This window comes from Zalophus californianus, chromosome 6, assembly GCF_009762305.2.
Source record: "Zalophus californianus isolate mZalCal1 chromosome 6, mZalCal1.pri.v2, whole genome shotgun sequence".
In the NCBI taxonomy this organism is placed as follows: domain Eukaryota; kingdom Metazoa; phylum Chordata; class Mammalia; order Carnivora; family Otariidae; genus Zalophus; species Zalophus californianus.
Window position 1 is genome coordinate 68848463 of NC_045600.1, and position 24774 is coordinate 68873236.

Below are 24774 nucleotides of genomic sequence, written 5' to 3' on the forward strand. Positions count from 1 at the left end.
AGTCTATATCTCTCCTAAAATGACTTCTATAGTGTAAAGGAATTACAACCACGGCTGACATAAGGAAACATTTAGTTTTGTTTTTTCGATCAAGCTCCACTTCTAGGCAAAGTAAAGGTCATGTGAAAGGGGGTGTTTAAGAATAATGGCAGTGTCCTTGGAAGAGAAGACTTGATAGCACTTCCAGATCTAGACTGAAATATGTGGGCAACAAATGAAAAAGATAACTAGAAACTTACAGCCCATTCTCTCATTTCTTTTCCTTCTCTAGAATCAACTCTTTGTTTTCAACTACTATTAGCTTACACCACACACAACACATATTTTAGTCAACCCTAAATCTTGCAGATTCTTTAGAAACAGAGGAATTTAAAATTCATTTAAGTGATATATTTCTCATTTATTCTTCCCCTGATCCTCCTGATCTTCAGTTTACTTTTCCCTCTGATCAACCCTGTACATGGTTAACAGTATTGAATGATGTTCCTCCATTACTGTTCTTACACCATTATTACCCTGGCTCCTTATATTAGCAAAATGTTCGTGGCCCCACCAGGCTTTGAGTAAACTATAAATTTACATTCTTGTTTAATAACCCCCATCAGAGTGTCCCCAGCTACTTATGAGAGTCCCCTTGCTTCTACTCAGTGATATTCCTGCAGTACCTTATTGTACTCAGGTATATTTCATTCCCCTAGTCTCCCCACCAGGCAGCCTCACCACTGTCATTGTTACGACTGATCCTCCTAGGACAATGGCTCCATTTTTCACAGCTCTCTACAATGAGGAACCACCACTATTCATACTGCTCTGGCATCAATGGCAAAGTCAGAACAATCCCTTGGCTTATTCCATTCCAGGCTGGTATAAGCCTATTCCAATTCACTATAGTTCAGCAAAGACCAAACTACACATTTAAAATATATTTTGCTAAAGGTTCAGGTAAAATGGAAGGCAAGTATAACATAGTGAATTACTTATAAGGACTACTAGGTGTCACTACTCTCAGAGCCAATAGGCTAAATGTCTTCCTCAGTAGTCTTCCCCAGGCCTTCTCCCCATCCATCTCCAGTGTTGTCACAATGAGTTAAAAAACCAGTTACTCCCAACACTGGGATTACTTTAATATATCTACAGTTCCAAGTCCAAAGTGGAACAATCACAGTGATACAGTAAGAGGACATTTCTTTTCCTTCAACAGAATCCAAGTTCTGTCTCATTAGATCTTATTCTCTGTTTTAGGAGATCCTCTTAGATGGTAGAGAGAGAAAACATGCATTCCTTTCAACCAAAGCCCTTCTACCTTTCACAAGGAGTATACTCTTGTTTGGTTTTAAGAAGATGACACTGGAATATGAAATCTAACATCAGCAAATTCTATATTATTCAATATTTAATATATCACCATTTGTGAAACATCAACAATCCAAACTATACAGAGCTATGCTAAGGTGAGATCAGTTCCATGGCATTTTCTTTAGGGGGATTTGAGGAACTTGCACATATAACTATCAGTACAGTCTAAATTCATACAAAGAAAAGCTATACTTAATCTCTTAGTACATGACGTCTGCACTCAGGTAACTTCAGCCTTCCCTAAGACTACTGTTTTTCTCATGCATAACTAAAAGGCTTATGTTAGTAATTTTACTTGTACTTTTGACATAGCTTTTTTTCTGACTGCCATGTGCATGGAGGGTGGGTGAGAGAAAGATTAGTTTCAGTTGAGGCAATTTATACACCAAGGTACTCATCATATTATATACTTCTACAGTTAACATCCTTAAGCTAATCTTCAAGAACATCTCAAACTTCCTATCATGTAATTCAACAATATCTCACTATTTGTTTACATGCGAGTTAGGATAATCTTCATGAACCTTCATGATCCAACACAACTTGCTGATAGCCACATTACTCCTTCTGTTTGGAATCCTACCCTATCTTCTCTATAAGTCTATGTTCTTCATTTCTTTAAAATTCAAGTCCAGCCAGTGTTCACTGGTTGCCTTCTCACCACATATTCCCCACTTCTCCTTCCTGTTTCCATTTGAGATACAGGTGCTTCTGAGAAATTTAATTTCTTTCTCAATGGCAATGATGGAACATATGCATTCCATCCTCCCCAGTCACAGTAATTGGTTCAGATTCAAAGGCACTCTGAGAATATCAGACTGAATTCCAGGAAAACTCATTCTCTGGAAAGAGGGATGAGTGTATAAGGTCTGGAATTCTGAAATCATTATTTTAGGCACCAAATGAAAGGTGCCAGAATAAGATGCCAACATGCTGAGGAGGGCAGAGCCAAAAGATTGAAAAGGAATGGAGCCAGACCCTGATGACATTGTGTACTTCAGGGTCAATCCTCTTCAGAAACCAAATCTGCCTCTGGATTCTTCTGTTACAGAAGCCAATAAATCCTCTTTTATTTTTTTAAGCAGGTTGGACTTGAGTTTTCTATTTCTTGCAATGGAAAGTATAGTATCTACTACACATACTGTAAACCTCATCTTCTTTAGGAAGCCATTCATTCTTGATCCCACCTGACTGTTTCTGTTCTATTTATCCTTTCTTCAGCTGTTAATGGCATAATACTACAGTAGTCTGCAATAATCCATACTAATAGCAATTTCAATTATGGAAAATTGGTTTCAATATTTTAAATGTTCTTAATTACATTACAAGCTTCTAAAGGCATAATGAAAATCTTCTGTTGCATTTTTTTATTTCAAGAACCACACACCCCATTTCTCTCTAAAACATAAATTCAGTAAATGTTGAATACCAATAAAAGTAGTGAACAGTGGGCGCCTGGGTGGCTCAGATGGTTAAGCGTCTGCCTTCAGCTCAGGTCATGATCCCAGCGTCCTGGGATCGAGTCCCACATCAGGCTCCCTGCTCCTTGGGAGCCTGCTTCTCCCTCTGCTTCTCTCTCTCTCTCTCTCTCTGTCTCTCATGAATAAATAAATAAAATCTTTAAAAAAAAAGTAGTGAACAGTGAAAATGATAGGATTATTTTTTACAGATAATAACTTAGTAATATACTTCTCATGAGTAATAGATTACTAATGCACCTGCAATTGCACCTGAGAGATGCTGAACTTGTCTGGTCACTTAGTCATTTCCTTCTTTAATCAATGTTACAACCATAAATATTTAGTGTTTGGTAGAGTTTCTTTCAGTTCTGCATTCATTAATTTCATCATTTGCCTCAATATTTTATTAACAACTTGCTTCAGTATGGAAGAATAAAATGAAGAGTATGGGTGCCGGCTAAGTATAAAAAAAGATCAACGTGTAAGTTTACCACTTACCTTCAAATATTGCAATCACCCAGAAGGACAGTTGCAGTAAGACAACCCAATGCTCACAGGAAATTTTTTATATGCAAGTGTCTAAAACTGCTATGTCAACTCTAATGGCAAAAAAAAAAAAAAACTTGCAAAATTAGCTCAATATTTCAATAATTTTATTCCCTACATGAATAAAACACAAGGTGACTACGAATGCTAATCCATGGACCTAAAGTTCAGTGGTAATATAGGGTGTTCTTCTAATTCCCCTTAATATTCCCACTTGAATTGTTGCAATCACTGAATTGTTAAAATGTGTTTGAATACAGTGGTATTTGTTTTCTAGATCAGAAATCAAATACACTAATGTTTTGGAAAGCTAAAAATCATTTGCCCTGCAAGCAATAAAATCTCCTTTAAAGACAAGGTTTTGCTCAGCAAAGATCTGAAAAACTGCAATTAGCCTTTCAACACTACTGTTTCCAGCACATGGCTGCTTGACAGATTACACATCACCTCTGCGCATTACTGGTTTGTTTTGTTTCAGTCTACTATGCTAATTTCTATTGCTAAAAGCATGAAAACTTAAATACTTCTGGAGTCTCCTGAGTGTTTATAAGTGATGGTAAGCTATTCTAGTATTTGATTCCAAATATCACAAGTTGGTAAATTTGCTGGTAATAAAACTGTCCATTAAACATTTACATACTAGCGAATTTTTTCACAAGGTATCACTTAGATTTCTTTTAAACATCAAATCCTCACTACAGAGAATGAATTTAATATGTTAAAATAGTTTAAAAATCAAAGTAAGCTCTGAAGGGCTGAAATGAGTTTATAATTTAGATTTACATATTTCTCTTTCCAGATTTGACATTGGATTAAAACCCCTATGATTCCTTTTCTTTTCCTAATGAGCCTCAATTAAAAAAATATTAACTGAATACCTACGTTGTGCCATGAAACATGCACAGCAGTAAGGAGACAAGGTCCCTGCTCTCAGGAAGCTTATGTCTAGTATGTAGTTCAGATATATGAGGAAAGTAATTTCAATACAACTTGAGAAATGTCTTGGGAGGGAAGCTCAAGATGCTATGGAACTACCTGAAAGGGGTAAGCATATTACCTAGGTTTGGCAGAATCACAAAAGACTTCCTGGGAAATAATATCTAAATTAAGAACTTAAGATTGAGTAGGTTTTAGTCAGATAAACTGAGGGGAGTGACAGTGCTAGACAAATACTGCAGAAGAAGACAGCACTTGCAAAGAACTGAAACAAGACCTTTAAGCAATAGTGATTAGGTATTTTTCACAGTTCTGGGTTAACAAAACCAAAACTGAGTACACTGAAATTTAAATGCAAATTTTCTGACTCTTGAACTTTCAATATGGTACATACCATATTCATCTCAGTAAGCTAGAACATTCAGGGTCAGGGCTAGAGCCACAGATAGATAAACTAGGGTATTCGATTTGTGGATCTCTCTTGCTGTACTGTATAAATTACAGCTGTTTATGTGAATTCTTTGGGTTAATTATTCTAATAGGTTAATATCCTAAGAGAAAAAGATTATAAATTAATTAATTTCCACTTGTCCCATATCAAAAATTAATTATTATTTGCATGGAACCATTATTTGCATGGAACAGTCTCAGATATAGTAATCTGTTACTTTATACTGGGCATTCAGAGGGAGACTCTGGGCAAAAAACTCAGGGAAGAGAGAAACAGAAGAAAATTCATATTTTAAATGCCTACTCTATGACAGTGTATTTTACCTAAGCAGACTTATTTAATCCCAATGAGAAAGGCTTTATTATTTGCACTGTATGTATGGGGATACTAAAGCTTGTGAAGTTTAAATTACTTGTTTAATTAAATACATAAAGTTTGTTACATATGTTAAAATGTTAAATCACTGAAGCACCAATGATGGATTTTTGTAGCTAAGTTAGCTGGTCTGTTGTACAACCTTCACAATAAAGTGTGTAAATGAAGGTCTTATGATGGTATCATTGATTAGGAAGGTTATGGTTCACATATGTATATTTTAGATGCAGGCTTGCACCTGACTTCAGTATAAAACTGTACAAGTGTGTATACTACCACAACCACCATGTCCCAAACCCTGTGCACACGTGTATTTATTTGGCACATGCTATCTACACAGCAAACTGTCGACTTTGTAAGACACACATAGCCTGTGAGCTAATGACAATATTATATCACGGACTGCATTCTTATTGAAAGTCATTTCTACTTGTTTAACTTTAATGTTTATGATAAGGAGAAGAGGTGTTAAAAGGTGTTTTCCAAATGGCTAGCAAGTTGATCCACTACTTACTGAATATTTTATCCTTTAATCTATGTTGCTTGAGAAGTCACTATTATTATATAGTAAGTTCTTTATATACATGGTTCTATGAAATCATTCACTATTGTTTTCACTGACATGGTTCTTCTGTTTGCATATTTTTAATTATTAATTTAAATACCTTTATTTTTTAGTGGTTTTTTTTAAGATTTATTTATTTATTTACCTATTTATTTTTTTGAAAGAGACAGAGATAGCCACACAGATCATGAGCGGGAAGGAAAGGGAAAAGCAGGCTCCCAGCTGAGCAGGGAGCCTGCCCTGGGGCTCAATACCAGGACCATGGGATCATGACCTGAGCCGAAGGCAGACGCTTAACAGACTTAGCCACCTAGGCACCCCTATTTTTCAATGTTTCTTTGGTTATTCTTCTGTGATTATTCTTCAAAGTACAATCATTTTAACAAGCTTTACTCATAAAAATTTATATTTGAATTTGATTATCCATGATTTTTAAGTTGTTTTACTTTGGTGAAATAAATAACAATGAGGCAATGATGACTCTATTTTATTAAATATTTTATTTATTTATTTGAGAGAGAGAGAGAGAGAGCACAACCCAGGGGGAGAGGCAGAGGGAGAAGCAGACTCCTCGCTGAGCAGGAAGCCCTATGCAGGGCTTGATCCATCGCAGGACCCTAGGATCTTGAACTGAGCCTAAGCCAGACGTTTAACTGACTGAGCCACCCAGATACCCAAGACTCTATTTATTACAGAGTTCCTCTGCGATATACTACTATGATTTTTCTCCTTTTAAAAATAAGAAACAAAAGGGGCGCCTGGGTGGCTCAGTCGTTAGGTATCTGCCTTCAGTTCAGGTCATGATCCCAGGGTCCTGGGATCGAGCCCCGCATCGGGCTCCCTGCTCCATGGGAAGCCTGCTTCTCCCTCTCCCACTCCCCCTGCTTGTGTTCCCTCTCTCACTGTGTCTCTCTCTGTCAAATAAATAAAATAAAATAAAATAATCTTAAAAAAAAAGAAAAAACCATATTGCTTATGGAAGTTTCAAGAAATATAATGTATGAGCTCAAAATAAATTATAAATCAAGGACCAATTTTACGAAGCAGTACAATTTAGACCAAAAAAAAAAAAAAAAAAGGTTTGAATTATTGAACTGTGTCCCTAAGTGGGGTAAAGTAATTCAGAATATAATTAGACCCTTACTCCTCTGACTGATTGCAATGAATGATGAATCATCCTCTTCTGGTGGTAAAAACTTGAGGGATGTTAGCCTTACTCTGCTGAGTATCTTTTCCTTAAATGCCTCATGTTAAAAAGAGGACTTTTGATTGAACTAAGAAAGTGAGCTAGGAAGAATTAGAATAGGATTCTAGAAATTTATTCCCACTCATGTCACTACATTTAGTGAGGTTATATTTAAAATGTCTTTAAGTACAGTTTTGCAAAGTTTTCTTTATTTTAATATAGAGCCCAACAAAATTTTTTATTAACTTCAATTTATTCCAGTAATATCATGAATAGGATGTTTATCAAATTTTCTAATTGTTTCTTGTTGGTATATAGAAATGATACCGATTTTATAAGAGACCATGCATGGAACTGACTTAGGTCCAACAGGTTTTCTCAGGTAGTGACATTTCACATCAAAACAATAATGATTTAGGCAATATTCATTCTAAAATCTAGACATTTTGTATCTCATTATCTATCTCTTCCAGGAAAAAAAAATTAGTGACAGTAATTATCAACTTTTTGTACAGCACAGCACTTGCCCAGGTTGTTATCAGTATAGTTTTAGTTACATGGGAAGTTAAGACAATATTATTATATGGGAAAATATTCCATGATCAAATATCTGGAAAAAAATGTTAAATTATATTAGGTGAGCCTCACTAGTGAAAAAAAGCTTAGGAATTTTAAAATAATGCTTATGGTGGATCTCCTAGAGACTAATATTTTAGTCTGTGTATCTCCAAATTATTTGACCATTGTAGATCACTAATTCATCCTAAATTTAATTTATATTGGGAGCACACCAAAAACAGACATAGATTAATACTATTTTCAGGTAGCTAACACTTCAAAAATCAGAATTTTTCTCCACCGATTTGAGAAATCACTTGTAATATAATATTTACATTTCTTGTTTAGTTTATTACACTTGTGTAAGATTTTTGTGCTAGTTTTTATCAAAGACATTCTTTCTTTATGTTTAGTAAAGATTTTCTGGTTTGAATTTCTTTTAGTTATCTTTTACATATTAATGCTTTATCAGGCCACTTTGTAAGAATGTTCATTCATAGTTCAGTGACTCCTCTGATTTAAACTTAGGCAAAACAAATAATCTAATTTACTTGATATTATATTACCAATGCAATTTCATGGTTTTCTTAACATTTGCTTGTTTAATGTAATTATATTTTTAATCACTTTTTCAAGCATCTCCTGTAAACAACATATAGTTTTTTAAAAATTTTTACCCAAACTCCAATTGCTTAATAAGTAAATTTATCTCATTCATATTTATTATTGTATTATTTAATTTCAGTCAACTTCTAAATGGACTACGTTTTTTCTACTTTTACATTCTCCAGTGCTTTAGATGAAATATATCTTATTTTAATTGTATTCATGATTACTTATAAGGTTAAACAACATTTTTGAAGTATATTACTCCATATTAGAATAAAGTATAAATTGGTATCTTTTAGAACCTACTTTTCTGATGATAAATTTCACGTATTCAGCTTTAAAATTTTTGCCTTTGCATTTAACTTTATTACCAGATGTGTGTGCCTCTTTTGGACTTTTAACTAGTATCTGTTCATACCATGAAATATAATGATTATCTCATAATCTAAATGTTTCTGGTTTTAAAATAAATTCTATACCATATTATATTCGATTACAGAAAAAAAGTGTTGAAAGAAAATATTAGAAAATAATCAAATACATATATATACTATCTTGGTTAAATTAACAATGTTGTAGTTTTAGAGTTATTTTAGATTATATTATTAATCTCAACTTCATTGGGATTTGCATTCTATTTTTCACTTCTTTTTTCTCTTTCTTTCTCTTCTCATCTTCCTTTTTTCTTTCTTTTTCTCCTTTCCTCTCTTCTTTCTCTTCCTGAATCTTTCATTTATCCACCTGGCTTTACCACCACCAACATTCAACATTACTAAATGGAATATTTGTTTTTCTCCAATAAAACCAAGGTAGATATGAAATGTACTGTTATGCCTTAGGCTATTTTATGTGTACCATGTAATGATTCAACTCTTTCTTCACTTTTTCTCTTCAAACTCTATGATACCATTATTCTCACAGAACAGCATGGCCCTCATTTGATGAGGATGCATTATTTTTCTATTATTTTCTTATTAGCCAGTAACAACTGAACTGCTACTGTTCTGTCTTTTGCATTAAGTCATGTCAATATTTTAATCTAAGAAACTAAATTTTTATTCAATAAAAATTTCTTTTACTACTAGGGGATTTCTGGGAAAGCTGGCAAAGTCGGAGGATCCTAAACTCACCTCTTCCCATGCATACAACTAGATAACACTGGCATCAGTGTTAATAAACCAGAAAATGAACTGAAGACTGACAGAATGGACCCTCCACAGCTAGATGTAGAGAAGAGGTCACATCAAAGAGGGTAGGAAGGGCAGAGTTGCACTCAGGAGCCAAATGGATCCAAGGGACTGTCCATGGGAAGGAGGGATAATACAGGCTCAGAAAAGGGAAAGGAGATGATCCCCTGGCCAGGCACCCCAGGTAAGGAAGGAGGAATCCCCAGAACATTTATAGCTTTGAAAACCAGAGGGGCCCAACAATCAGTGGGGCTTAACACTTGGAACTTTATTTTTTTTATTATGTTCAGTTAGCCACTGTGTAGTACATCATTAGTTTTTGATATAGTGTTCAATGATTCATTATTTGTGTATAACACCCAGTGCTCATCACGACCCGCACTTGGAACTTTAAAAATCAGCAGGCTCAACTCTGGGAGAACTAGAGGGCCTTGGGAAACTGAGTCCCTGCTCTTAAAGAGAAACAAAACAAAGAGCCCCAAAGAGATATAGCATAAAAGCAGCAGTTTGGAAAAGGAGAAAGTAAAGAGATTTATTTATTAATCTCTTTATTAATTTCCCTTCCTGGCCCCCAGCCTAGATACTTAAGCACCTACAGGAGCCAGCTCAGCACAACACTCCCCACCTAGCTTGCTAACAGTATGCCCCAGCCCCTCACCCTGTGTTCATCTGTGAATCCGCCCCCTCCAACTTAGCCTCTGCAAGAGTCTTCCAGGTAGCTGCAGGTCCCCTTGGAGAGCAGACAAGCATGGACCTTGATGGCATTGTAGGCCCCACTCCCACGTTCTTCTGCAAAACTGCCCCCTCCAATAGGCACTTGGTAGAAACCCATCCAAAGCACTGCCACAAACCTGGCAGTGTGCAAGCAGCCCTGACAGGGGTGAGCACCACTCCAAAGTGACCCATGCCTCAGGGATAGGGGAAGATAACCACACTCTCCAGTTCAATTGTCACCCCAGCAATAAGCTGGGAGCAGACATGTGGTCTAACTGTGGGACTCCTCCCACCAATGAAAGCTTCTCAGGGGGACAATACAGGGAAAGTGCCCTGCAATTCAGTGTTACTGCATCTGGCAAATAAATACCTGGTCTGACTCAACTCAAGCCCAAGGTGGCCCCAGACTGGTCCACTAACACCACAGGAGCCAAACTCTGCCCAAAACAGGCAAAGAGTCATTGCAGACAACTAGACTGAAGGCAAAAGTGGCTCAGTCATAAAAGCAATACCAGGGTCATGAGATTGAGCCCCGTGCCTGTGCTGGGCATGGAGCCAGCTTAAGAATCTCTCTCCCTCTACTCCAGCTACCTCTGCCCCAGCTACCCACCCCAACTCTCTCTCTCTTTAAAAAGAAAAAGAGAGAGAGAGAGAGAGAAAATAGAACAGAAAGGCATGCTTCCAAATTCATTCTATGAGGCCAGCATGGCCCTGATACCAAAACCAGATATAGGCGCTAGAAAAAAAGAGAACCACAGGCCAACATCTCTAATAAACACAGATGCAAAAGTCCTCAACAAAATATTAGCAAACCGAATCCAAGAATATATTAAAAAAAAATCATTCACCACAACTAAGTGGGATTTATTCTTGGGATGCAAGGGTGGTTCAATAGTTTCAAATCAATGAAAAGAATACATCACATCAACAAGAGAAAGAATTCAAAAAATATCATTTCAGTAGATACAGAAAAAGCACTTGACAAAGTACAACATCCATTCCTGATAAAAAAACCCTCAACAAAGTAGGTATAGAGGGAACATACCTCAACATAATAGAGGACTTATGCGAAAAACCCATTGAGTATGATACTCAATGATGAAAAACTGAGAGATTTTCCCCTAAGATCAGGATCAAGACAAGATGTCCACTTTGACCACTTTTATTCAACACAGTACTGGAAGTCCTAGTCACAGCAATCAGACAACAAAAAGAAATAAAAGGCATCCAAAATGGAAAGGAAGTAAAGTTTTCACTATTTGCTGATGACACGATACTATATATAGAAAACCCTAAAGATTTCACCAAAAAATTACTAGACCTAATCAGTGAATTCAGTAAGGTCGCAGGATACAAAAATCAATATACAGAAAGCCATATACAGTAAAAAATCTATACAGCAATAATGAAGTAGCAGAAAGAGAAATTAAGAAAACAATCCCATTTATAATTGCATCAAAAAAATAAAATACCTAGGAATAAACTTAACCAAGGAGATGAAAGACCTGTCCTCTGAAAACTATAAAACACTCATAAAAGAAATGGGTGAGTGAAATAGGGGAAGGGGATGAAGAGCATACTTATTATGATGAGCACAGAGTAATGGATAGAACTGTTGAATCACTATATTGTACACCTGAAACTAATATAAACCATATGTTAACTATACTATAACTTTTTAAAAGTTACTATTTCAAAAAAAGTATCTTTTCATTGCAAATTTAATTGGCAAAAAAGTAAGTTTTGAATTTATACTAGATAAAATAATTCAGCAACAATTTATAGATTATTGTTCTCATTTTGACATTAAGATATGCTATCTTAATGGCAGCCCTACTTATTTTACCAGCAAAACAATATTAAATAGCGTCACATTAGGTGATCACTTGACATCTATGAAATCATAAATATGAATTAAAATATAGTAATTGAAATAATAACCCAGAATGTGATTACATTAAGTTATTAGATTATTAAAATAAAACACAAAATTTTATATTTCTACAGAATACTCATGGTCCATGAAATTTCGTCCTCTAGCCACAGTTTGAGAAAGAGTGCACTACACCATAGTGACAATTAGAGTGAGAGGCATAAATGATTTTGATGTGAGAATGAACTGGAGATAGGCAGGTTCTAGCTGAGATGTCAATGAACCAGGCACCTGCTAGAAGTCTCATTTTGCTAAAAATTTTATCTCTCAGCTAGTTGATGAAGCAATGAGGGACTATTACTCTGGATTTAACTTTGGCCAGAGAGAAAGAACTGGTTCATGAAATTCAAGTGACAGGAACCTTGGGAGAAAGTCAACTTGTCATCTTAGTGCTTGAAATAGCCCAGAAAGGAAATACTCAGTGCAGTGTGACAGGTAGCTTGGATGTTAGAAAGCAGATTTCAAAAAAATTTCAGAGAGGAGATCTGAGTGATTCCATAACTTGAAGTCTTTTAAAAGGATTGGAGGCCTTGAAAAACAAATTCTGAAAGAAAATTATAAACATCAACAACAAGGTAGAAAAAAAAGGGAACAGTATATAAAGGAAACTAACATAGCTACATACATTTTCCTGCATGTACTGTAAGGAGGACACAGGGAAAGGATTACAATTTTGAACATCTTTATGTGTATAAAAGATGCTAAATCATTTGCATACAGGTGTCTCTATATCCGTTTTACTGATGAGGAAACTGAGGCTCAAGGAGATTACAGAGACTCCAGAAATATAATATCTAGTATAGAATTATTAAGATAACTAAAGATAATAAAAAGTTCTGTCGGCCATGTGAAAGATATTTTTTAAAAAAGAAAAATGGTTAATTCCAGTACTTGATGCTGATTATTTCATATTAATCAAAAATAGTAAATAAGCATAAGTAATTAAAGCTTACATTCTCTATGATGGAAATACATCTTTATACTAGTAAGGATAAAACAAATGCAAATAGGGACACCTGGGTGGCTCAGTCCATTAAGTGTCTGCCCTCGGCTCAGGTCATGATCCCAGGGTCCTGGGATCGAGTCCCACATCGGGCTCCTTGCTCAGCAGGGAGCCTGTTTCTCCCTCTGCCTGTTGTTCTCCCTGCTTGTGTTCTCTCTCTCTCACAAATAAATAAATAAAATCTTTTTAAAAAATGCAAATAAAAGACACATGGATATACCTATAATAAGAAGCAAATTTAAGTGTCTGTTGATACATTACATTCTGTATAAGCAAAAGCAGTCCCCTTCTTAGTGGACAGATAATAAAACACACACACACACACACACACACACACACACACACACACACACACACACACACACCAGCCAATCCACTGACAACTAGTAACTAAGTAGATTCTCTTTAAGAATCTAAACTAAGAGACTCAGAAATAGTAACTAGTCAGATAAAGGTAAGTAGTAGAATTGAAGAGTCATTTTAAGGCAGACCAGCATTAGCATCATGGCAAGTCTGAGCCATCTGCACACTGACATCATGGAGAAGCAAAAGCCAGAAGTAGCCCAAGCATGCAAGTATTCTGAAAGCAGCAAGACTGTAAGGCATGCATACAGAGAAAAGAGTAGATGAGAGACCTGATATCCCAGGAAAGACAGAGAGTAGCCTCAGGTACTGGTTTTCCAATTCTAGGTGTCCTGTGTCCAGGCTGCCCAGTTCTGATCCTTAAATAACTAAATGACACACCAAGTGTAATTTGGATACCTACTGGGTTATCTGTACATCATCTCTAGCTCTGGAAACTCCATTCTACCTCCTGCCATCCACATATTAATAGGGTAGTCATGTTCATACAATATAACTTCATCTCCTGAAAACATTAATCCAGATATAGAAACCTGAACCAAGAGAAACAAAAACACTCTGCATGGAATACAAAATAAGAGATTTCAACATAAAATAGGCTACTTATTGAAACAGAGAGGATATAAATTTGAGTGTTATTGGTAGTAGCCATTATCTACTTCTGAACCAGGAAACATAGAAATATTTTCTTAAAAAAAAAGTGACATGAAGAGAAAAATAAAGATAAGAGATGGAGAGAACTTACTGGGTTCCCTTCAAATAGACTAATATGTAATTCATCTGAAATACAATTGCATCCCTGCCCTTGGGTACCACAAGACAACCCCTGTTCCCCATATAATTATAGCACCAATGGATGATCATGGTGACTGGGAAGAATGCTAAAAAAAAAAAAAAAAAAGATATACAGAAAATTCCATGTAAAATTAAAATGTACATACAAAAATTACACATCTTAAAGCATTCTACCAATTACCAGCAAAATTCCAAGACATATAATTAGACAGATGGCTCATGAACACCTAGAAAAGGAAGTGGTAATCACCAAGAGCCACTTTAAATTCTAAGAATAAATTATACCAAATTAATTAAATTATATAGACATAGTGAATCTGCATTTCAATGAGGCATTTAATGGGTATTCTGTTGATGTCTTTTTGGACAAGATATATGTGGAGACGATGTTTATAAATTATGTGGATATGTGTTAGTTGAACAATTATTCTCAAACCATGACAATTACATGGCTCATTTTTGAATGTGTTATGAGCCTTATTCACAATTTTGAGTTAAAAAATGGATATGGATATAGAAAAGATGTGTTTTAATTTGGAGAAATAGTTAAGTATTGAATAACATAATCATGACTGAAAAATCAGGTTTTTTTTTTCATTATAAATGTTGGAACAATGGATCAAATTCAGTAAAAAGTAATTCTAGAAGATAAGTATAAAGTCTAATAGTCCTGGTTAAAAAGTTGACGTCACAAACACAGGATAGCAAATATCATAAATAGGAGAGAAATATCCATGTCCTTTGAGGGATGGCACCATACCTTGTAAGTCCATATTTATAGCTCCCAACACAACTCCTGGAACAAAACAGATGCTAGAGTTAGACAATTTTTTAATCAATTAGAGATTTAATATGAGCCAACAAATGTCATGCACATTTATGTAGCATTTACACAAAGACAGTATTTAGCAAAGAAGTCAATAATACCCTGTACCTTACACAGGTCATATTTGGCACACTGTGTCTGCTTGGGAGCCATATATTAAGTGGAACACTGATAAACTGAAGTGGTTCCAGAAGACAGTAAACAAGACAGTGAAAAGACAGTATTCTTGTGTTGGTCAGAGTTCTTGAGAAAAACAGAACCAACAGGGTGTATATATTTATATTTATATCTATATGTATCTATGTATCTTGAGAGAGAAAGAAATCAGCTCATGCAATCATGCAATTGTAGAGATTGGCAAAATCTATAGAGTGTGCTGACAAGCTGGAGACCCAGGGAAGAGTTTATGTTGAAGTTCAAGTCTGAAGACAGTCTGCTGGTAGAATTCCCTCTTCCTGAGTAATGTCAGTCTTTTTCTTAAGGCCTTCAAATGACTGGATGAAGCCCACCCACATTATAGAGGACAATCTACTTTACTCAAAGTCCACTGATTTAAATGTTAATATCATCTTAAAAATATCTTTAAGCAACATCTAGATTAGTGTTTCACCAAATATATTTGAGTGCCATGCCCTAGGCAAGTTGACACATAAAATTAACCATCTCAACTCCACTGTCATATGATAAATGACTAAGGGAAATAGAGATATTTAACTTGGAAGAGAGAAAAGCTGGGGGGACATAGATATATAGAACCTGTTTTAAAACATTTCAAATTTTAAAATAAAGAGGGGATTAGATTCAGCCATTATAACTCTAAAGTGTTATTTTAAGATGAAGGGCAAAAATTACAAACAAATTTTTAACAGCTAAACTAATTTAAGAAGAAAGAAAGAAAGAAAGAAAGAAAGAAAAAGAAAGAAAGAAAGAAATAAGAAAGAAAGAGAAAGAAAGAAAAGGAGAGAGAGAAAGAAAGAAAACAGGATAATTAGTTAGAAGACTTTGAGAAGTGCTGTGGCAGAGGAAAAATAGGGAGGCTCTGGAGATGCAAAGCAAGGGAGCCCAACAATCACTGAGTGGTCATGATAGACACCCCAGAAGTCAGGATGTCTAGTCAGAACACAAGAAGAATAAGAAACAAGGAAAGGGTCAGAAAGGGTTCCATGATATGGGGGGGGGGGGGAAGTTAGTGATCAGGTAGGGAAGTCATGCTGCACAACTCTAGGGCGCTCCACTCACAGCACAGTCTTGGCATCATGCAGTGCACATATGTGAGGCCTTATATGATGAAATCAGAAGCTAAAATCATGCTGGTTTGGGGGACCCAAAACATTCAATACAACTAGAGTGTAGAGTGACTTAGAATAAAATGACAAAATCAAGAGGTAAGCAAAGATTTACACAAGTTTTTTAAAGTCACGAAAATATTTTAAATAAGATATGAATATGACAAAAACTCTGGCTGTTATGATGCAGTAAGTGATTGTGGGGTAAAAAGGAAAACCAGCGATGAGACTACAGTCAGAAATAAATTTTCATGGCTTGGAATAGGGTCTTAAAAATAGGGTTAAAAAAGAGTAGAAGCAGAAAGGGTTGGGAGCTGATGGAATGTAGATGAGAATAAAAAAAAAATTAAGGATTATCCTCTGGTTTTAATGTAGACTCCTACAACAATGGTGATGACATTTTTGACATACAGAACCAAAGAGGACAACTAGATACCATATACAAGATGATCTCCTTAATACGAACCTTATGCACTTGAAGTGCCTGCACAGGATCTAAGCAGAAAAATAAATAGGATGAAATATTAATAGATAATCCACAAAAGAAGGGTTCCTTGGTCAGATATATCTAGAAAAATACTACATATTCTATCCTGCTCTTAAGGATCTACTCATTATTTATTCATTCAACCTATATTTTGTAGCTCCTACTTTGTGCCCTAAACTATGTTTCACTCTGGAATATAGAACTAAATAAGATGAACATGGTCTCTGACTTCAAGAAGCTTACAATCTATGGGTGATAGATGAATCAAACAAATAATTATTTAAATTATAATTGGGATAATTCTACAAATGAGTAGTATGAAGTCCCAGGAATGTGTAAGACAGGGGGCCAAATCTAGCCTGAGGATCCCCCTTGTCACTCTCACATTAATGTATTTAAATCCTACCATTGTGAAACCCATCAAAATTATTTAAATAAGGATTAACAAGGTTCATGAGATTTTTTTTAAAGCATGGAAGTTGTTTTATTTCCCCTACAAATATCTATTCCATGTAAAGAGCAAACCTTGGAATGTAATTTGAAAAATTTCTCAAGAAAGAAAACAAGGGAAAATTTAAAAAGTACTTGAGTCTTCATTGCCAGCGTGTAGTTCCCTTTTCTTCAAAGAAAGAACAAGACCAAAGGTGTGGAGGCAGGACACACAGGCAGTTTGGAGAACACGAAGTAGAACGGCCTGATTAGATAAACAGCAGGCCCAGCTAGCAATTCTGACCAGTTGGGCACTCAAAGAGAAACTGTACTGAGTCACTTGACCACCCAAATTGTTTCCATTTCCTACTTCACACACTAAAAGTGATGACATTCATTTCTCTCTTTTCCTCCCATTCTAGAGACACAGCAAGGCTGTCATAGCTGTGTTTAATGAATGAAAGAATGAATGAACTCTGATTTCTTTGGTATGTGTAATGAATAAAATATTATTGATATTAATAATGAAATAGTTATTCAGCTTTTAACTGGCACAGACTGAGATTTCATTTCTGATGTCTGCAATTGTTCTTTGAGTCATCAAAGGACTTTAAATCAGTTGAATGTTCAGGCTGAATATATTTGTATTTTTTTTTTTTCAGTAGAAGTGTGAGTCAAGGATATTAGAGCTAGAAATATGCCCTGGGAGGACCAGGATTTAGTGTGCCCTCTCAAATCTTCCCTCTCTCCCTGCTGCTCTTGTCCTCCCAAATACACTCTACTAAATTTTCAGCCAAAATTTTTACAAGACAATTTACATGAGAGCAATTTTAGATAACTGACCATTTGTGGATTCACTAAATACTAGAGTAAATCACTGTAATTAGATTAATATGCAATTATTAAAAATAATATTGCATTTAATGCTGCAGGAAGATGTTAAAAACATGTTAACTAAAAATGCAAATTCAGTGTAAGCTCCCATTTTTGTTTAAAAAATGCATATGTGCAGATATATAAAGTTTTACTTTTCAATTGTACTACTAGGTACTTACCCAAAGAACACAAAAATATTAATTCAAAGGGATACAGGTACTCCAATGTTCACAGCAGCAAGATTATCTACAATAGCCAAATTATGGAAAGAGCTGAAGTGCCCACTGACTGATGAATAGATTACTTCTGAGTAATGGTATATATAAGTGGTGTGTGTATATATATGTGTCTGTATATATATATATATATATATAATGGAATATTAGTCATAAAAAAGAATGAAATATTGCCATTTGTAACAACATGGATGGAACTAGAACGTATTGTGCTAAGTGAAATAAGTCAGTCAGAGAAAGACAAATACTATATGATTTCACTCATATGTGGAATTAAAAAAAAAAAATAGAGAGGGAAGCAAACCAAGAAACAGATTCCTAACTATAGAGAACTAACTGATGGTTACCAGGAAGGAGATGGGTGGGAAGATGGGTGAAATAGGTGATAGGGATTAAGGAACGCACTCACCATGATGAGCACCAAGTGTTGTATGGAAGTGTTAAATCACTATATTGTACATCTAAAATTAATATGACACTGTATGTTAACTAACTGAAATTTAAAAAAAAAACTTAAAAAAAGAGTTTTACTTTCTGATGGCTAAAAAAAACAGATTTTTTTTAGTTTTCTATTCATCTATATTTTCAAATTTTTCTATTTACTCTTTTAAGAAAATATGTGAAGAAATAAATTAAAAGTTTCAAAGGCTTTTTGGATAAACATATTTTCAGGTGATACATATGAAGTTTTATTAGGAACAGCTCTGTTGGATTTATAAGTTGGTTTGAATTTGATTCACTTTTAGCTTTATACTTACAAAAGCTTTTCTGACATTTGGTAAATATTCTGTTCAATAATCTTTCCATTGTTGCCTTTCCAAATACCCTACACTCACTACCTTCACCACTCACTACCAAAAAAAAGGAGCAATGGCAACCACTTGCTACTTTTCAGAGATTTGGTAGTTAAGTTCTTCAAGAAAATCAGCTGCAGGCTGTACATTCTGAAAGAAATGCTCTTGGTGAAGGATCTAGGTAAAGAGCCCTGAGCAGTGAAGGCCAGTTTACATGTGAATATCAAGCACTTTATACAGACTCTCGAAAAGAGAGCTGATGAATAGAGCCTGTTTAATGACTAACCCTGCCTTTTTTGGCAAACTATACTTTGTTCTATGTAAAACGACTCCTGCATGAAAAAAGAGATATTAAAGGGCCAAACTGATTTTCCTGATCTATGAAGTCTCATAACTTCATAGTCATATTACAGAAATTTTTCATCAAAACTGTCTATGTACCAACAAGAGAGAGAAAGAGTTTGTGTGTCACACAGGTGGTAATGGAGAAGTGAATGATACAAGTGGAAATAAAATTATTTCTGTTTTAGAAATGTTTACAAAATAGAAATAGAGACAACCAATCATAATGCAAAATGGAATAAACTAGTGTAACCCTCTGAGAATTAACTGGTTTTCAATGACAGGAAAGAAAGTAGGGAAAAGATATTCCAAGTTCATCAGGATCAAGAGCATGAGGGCATGATAGTATACGGCATACTTAGAAAAGTGACTAAAAGATAAGCTTAATGGAAGAATGCGTTGGGAGGTGGTCTGTATAAGCAGACTGAAATCGGTCTAGCAGCCTGTGAATGCCATTTTAGGAAATGTGACTATATTTTATAGGCAACAGGCAGTCATCTAAATTCTGTATTGAGTATAAAAGGTGGAGCAGTATATTGAAAGGCTAAAGACTGATACCAATTGGAAAGTTACTGGAATACTGTGTGTGTGAGATGATGTCACTACCTGCAGTATGAGAGGAACAACTGAAAATAACTGGTAAACTGATGAAGCACCACTGTGTAGGCAGAACAAACAAAACTTAGTAATTTATCAGTGGTGTGGGCGAGGGCAATGAAAGAGTCAAAGATAACTGAGCTTCCTTGTATGAGTGACTGGGAAGATGTAGTACCAGCTCTACTGGATTAAGTTTAATCTGGTTTTGAGACATCATGCAAATTCTTGGGAATTAAGAGTTAGAATTTCAGGAAAAACATAAAGTTGATAGTTACTACCCAGAAGCCAAAGCAGGATATTAAACAATATGTGTTAAACAATCAAATGTCTGAGACTAGAAAAATAGGGAAAGATTACATACTTTTTTGAAGGTTAGTCAAAGGAAGCAGAAACAGTAATACAGACAATTAAGGAAAAAGATAATACACGGAAAATCATAATTCTTAAAATTAAGAAGAAAATATAATCTTTACCTCTGACCAGAATATAAGAGCTATGATAAAACTAGGTAAGGAACAATATCAGGAAATCAATGGAGAAGAAAGGTTAAAGAGTAGCCAACAGCAGTTAAATACAAGACTGTTGAATCACAGATCTGTACCTCTGAAACAGATAATGTAATATATGTTAAGAAAAAAAAAAAGAAGATAGCGGGAGGCAGGGAATGAAGGGAGGGAAATTGGAGGGGGAGACGAACCATGAGAGACGATGGACTGTGAGAAGCAAACTGAGGGTTCTAGAGGGGAGGGTGGTGGGAGGATGGGTTAGCCTGGTGATGAGTATTAAAGAAGGCACGTTCTGCATGGAGCACTGGGTGTTATACGCAAACAATGAATCATGGAACACTACATCAAAAACTAATGATGTAATGTATGGTGATTAACATAACAATAAAAATTTTTTAAAAGAATACAGCAGGAAAGTTGGGGAAGCTGAGGCCTATGAAGAGTGACTAGAAATGGCAAACGATACATTACTGATGAGCTCTGAAAAAGCAGTTTCAGTAAAATGTGGAAGAAAGAAGCCATAAAGAAACCTTTTAATGGATGGTTAAGAAATGGAGACAGCAATTTAAAACAGTCTTTCAAAAACTTAATAAAGTTAAGAGATACAATGTGTCAATTTGGCAGAGACACAAGGCCTGAGAAAGAGTTTTTGTTATTTGTTTACATTTGAAATATGGGAGACTTTGATATATTCATTGACCAAAGAAAATCTAGGGAAATAAAGAAATTAGTTATAAATTGAGTGATAAATTATGGACAACTATGGAACTGAGGATAGTAATGAATTCGATCAATAAGAAGAATGAATTCAAACAAGGGCAAAGGAACTAGCCTGGAAACAAGGAACACTTTTTCTGTAAAGCAAGGACAAATAATATGGAAGTCCAGAACAAATCAGTTTATTGGGAGGGAAGGAAGTTAAGAGCAGTATGTTGGCCTGTTTCTTTACTACTGAAGCACAGAGCAACCCTAGGGCTTAAGATAATACACGGATTTAATAACTTTATATAGTAATGGTGGTTCACACAACAATCATGAAACTTCAGAAAACTTTGGGTGGAACGTCTGACATAACTGGATAGGTAAGGGTATAGCTCACAGACCCAGAAGATAAATGGACCCCAAGAGAAACAATTACTACCACTGCAATTAGGTTTCCTTAGGAAATACCTCTTAATTAAGATAAACTGAATCTATTTAGTGCCTGAAAAATCCAGTTGCTACACATGGCTCAGTGAGCTACACACCATACCACTACTTTTATGTAAGCCTATTTTCACAAACACCACAGCCTTAGGAAAAGATGATGTCAGAGAGATGAGCAGCTAGGGAAAATGCCATAGTCGTCCTATTCAGAATTGGGTTTGACCATAAGCACAAGCATGTTACTTAACCTTCTGTGCCTCTTTTTCCACAATGAAACTGATCTGATAGGTCCGCTATGAAGATGAAATAGCTGGTGCACAGTAAGAACCCATAAAAATTAACGACGTTTTCTTCTTCCTCCAGCTCTCCTCATCCTTCTCCTTCCCCTCCTCTTTCTTCTTTCTTCTACTTCACTATAATTCTTAGTTAATTCCTTCAACAAACATTTATTTAAAACTGACTCTATGCCAGATACCCCACTACCCTGGACATACACTGATGAACAAAATATACATGATTCCTGGGCCCTCTGAGCTTGCAAACTAGTACAGAAGGCAAATGCTGAGCAAATAAAAATATAAATAAAAATATATTTTATATTTTCAAATAACTATAAATATATTTGTATATAAATATAAATAAATATATGATTACAAAGTGTGATAATTTCATTGAAAGGAAGTAGCAGGAAGCAAGAAAATAGACTTATACAAATAATTATTCTAATGTGGAGGCAGGGGAAGGACTCTGAAAAACTGACAGTTGAATGGAGATATAAAAATCCCCCAATTTTGAAAGCATGAATATTACTTAATTTTCGAAAAACTGTCATCCAAAATGTATTTATTCCCAGTCAATTCAACTAGTTAGCATTCGAAGTGCTTTATCATATATCATAGACTTGGAATTTCTGTGCTGAAAAAAAAGATAACAGAAAATTCTTTGCTTGAAGTCTAAGATTGTTTCTATAAAAAAACATGTTAACTAAAAAGTAAATTCCATTTAAAGAAATCAACTTTATTTATTTATTTTTAGAAAGGGAGAGAGCAGGGTGGAGGGACAGAGGGAGAGAGAAACTCTTAAGCAGGCTCCATGCCCAGCGTATAGCCCAACCTGGGACTCAATCTCACAACCCTGAGAATCATGACCTGAGCCAAAATCAAGAGTCACATGTTTAACCAACTGAGCCACCAGGTGCCCCAGTCAACAAAAAAATATAAAAGACCTTTAAATGAGTGTTACATGTTTTAACTAATTTTCATCAAAGTAGTTTATGTAGAGGATACAATCTAAAGCTAAATTAGCCAAATTTATAACCTTAAGGAAACGACTTTATACTGAAAGGACAACTAATTATAGTTAATTTGTATATCATCTGTCATGTAGGTATCACTATAATATTGTCTGGAATGTCAGGAAAAGGTTCTTAGCTCTGCCTGCTGATATAATATTGGAAGGTTAATTATAATTAGGCTCTGAGACTGATAAAAATATCTATGCTAAAACATTCAAAGAGGAGTTGGAAAACTATGGTGAGATTATACAGATTTCAGAATTTGAGGTGAAGTGGAAGCAGTAAAAGACCAAGTCTGGCTAAACTAGTGATCAAAATCAATAAAATAAAAAGAGAAATGTAAGTCTGATAGTTAAGTCAAGAGGGTTGATTTTGATTTCCTTTTACTTAATCAGATTGCCAAACTGCAGAAGGTAGGAGAAGTAAGGCAATAACCATGGTTTAGCTTCAGGGCTTTGAGAAGGAAGAGAAACTTTAGGACCTGACTCTACTTGGGGGATGATTTCACTGCCAAAGGAATTGAAATATGCAAGTGAATGTCAAACTTACTGGCCTCACTTGAGGGCCCTGACATTCATGATTACTGGTATACAAAGTATGTAAGGTCTCTTGAGAATGAATCTGCTTTTATAAACCTTATATTCTGATTTTCTAACAGCTAACATCATTCCATAGAAAAGAGTAGAATAATAGAATTTTGGTGGGTATTTTACAGCTAACAATTGAACCAAAGCCATTGTCCATGGCAAAGAAAAATATAAATAGCTAAATAATGAATCAGATATGATTATGTTGATTATGTATTATTATCATGTGTAGTTTAAGTAAGATATACATTAATTGTAAAATAAAAATATCCAGTGTACTTGGTTCCCTACTTTAAAAATAAAAATAAGTACAATTTAAGTATACTTGGAGAAACAAATCAAATATATTTAAAGACAGGCACCAGTTTCTGTAATGAAGGTAGTTATTAGCTTCAAAGTAAAAGTGACTAGCTCAAACAACAAATGTATGAAGTAGATGTAGTGCAAATGTGCTTCTTTTCATTAGCTTGTAACATTAGCTTGAATTCTATATTCATATGTGATGTGTATTTTTCTACAACAATTACCAGTTGATGATTGCCACATAAAAGAAGTATTTTAGGAGTTTTTACCTCTACTTACCATACTTCTTTGCACTTACTAAGTTTAAAATTATGACATCATTTCTTTGGAAAATCTTTAATTGTAATTCATAGCTTTGAAAAATTTCTATGCACCCTACGAAAATTTCACTGAGAAATTAAGTTGGTGAGAGTTTACTTCAGACGTTATCATTTCAAATCATTTACAGGCAACACTCTTCGGTCTTGCTAAATGGTATGATAGATAAAAAGCCTAAAATATTTAATAGATTTAAACTTTTTTTCTTTTGGACCTTATATAAACCATGTAAAATCAGGGGGCAGGAGGAGAACGATTCTCAGGGAGGCAAAACTAAATTCAAGATTTAAACATTTCTATGTTGAAATTTAGTCCACAGTGATATACATACATACTGACTTCTCATTGAGATGAGTATCAATAAACTGACTGACCTGAGAGATAAATACTGATTTTTAGCAAGCCCAAGGTCTGCATTTATATCAGACAATTCTTCTTGATATTTCCTAGGATACAAAGTCAATAGATGAATTGTTATATTTATATTCTGAGTAATTTCCCGAGTCTGCAGTAAAGTATGGTTTTTCACTCTGTTTGGGAGAAGTACTGCCCAATTTACGTCTATATTTTGTGAAATGCTTACTAAAAATACCCATTGGAATATTGCTCATATTTGTTGTTCTAATATTTGACTCACGTTAGTAACACTGAATATCATTCCAATTCACTGCTATTACTTATATTCGATATCTTTCCATTTAACAGATTTC

General features: G+C 35.0%; 1 long non-coding RNA gene across 1 annotated transcript in view; it reads right to left on the reverse strand.

Moving 5' to 3' along the window:
• The window catches only part of LOC113910048, a 251587-nt gene extending 234958 nt beyond the window's left edge, over window positions 1-16629 (reverse strand). The window contains exons 1-2 of the long non-coding RNA XR_003515890.1: window positions 16616-16629; window positions 14798-14833 (exon numbers count right to left, since the gene is read on the reverse strand). This is a non-coding gene — a long non-coding RNA (uncharacterized LOC113910048). The remainder of the gene's footprint in view (window positions 1-14797; window positions 14834-16615) is intronic.
• Window positions 16630-24774: the final 8145 nt, after the last annotated feature.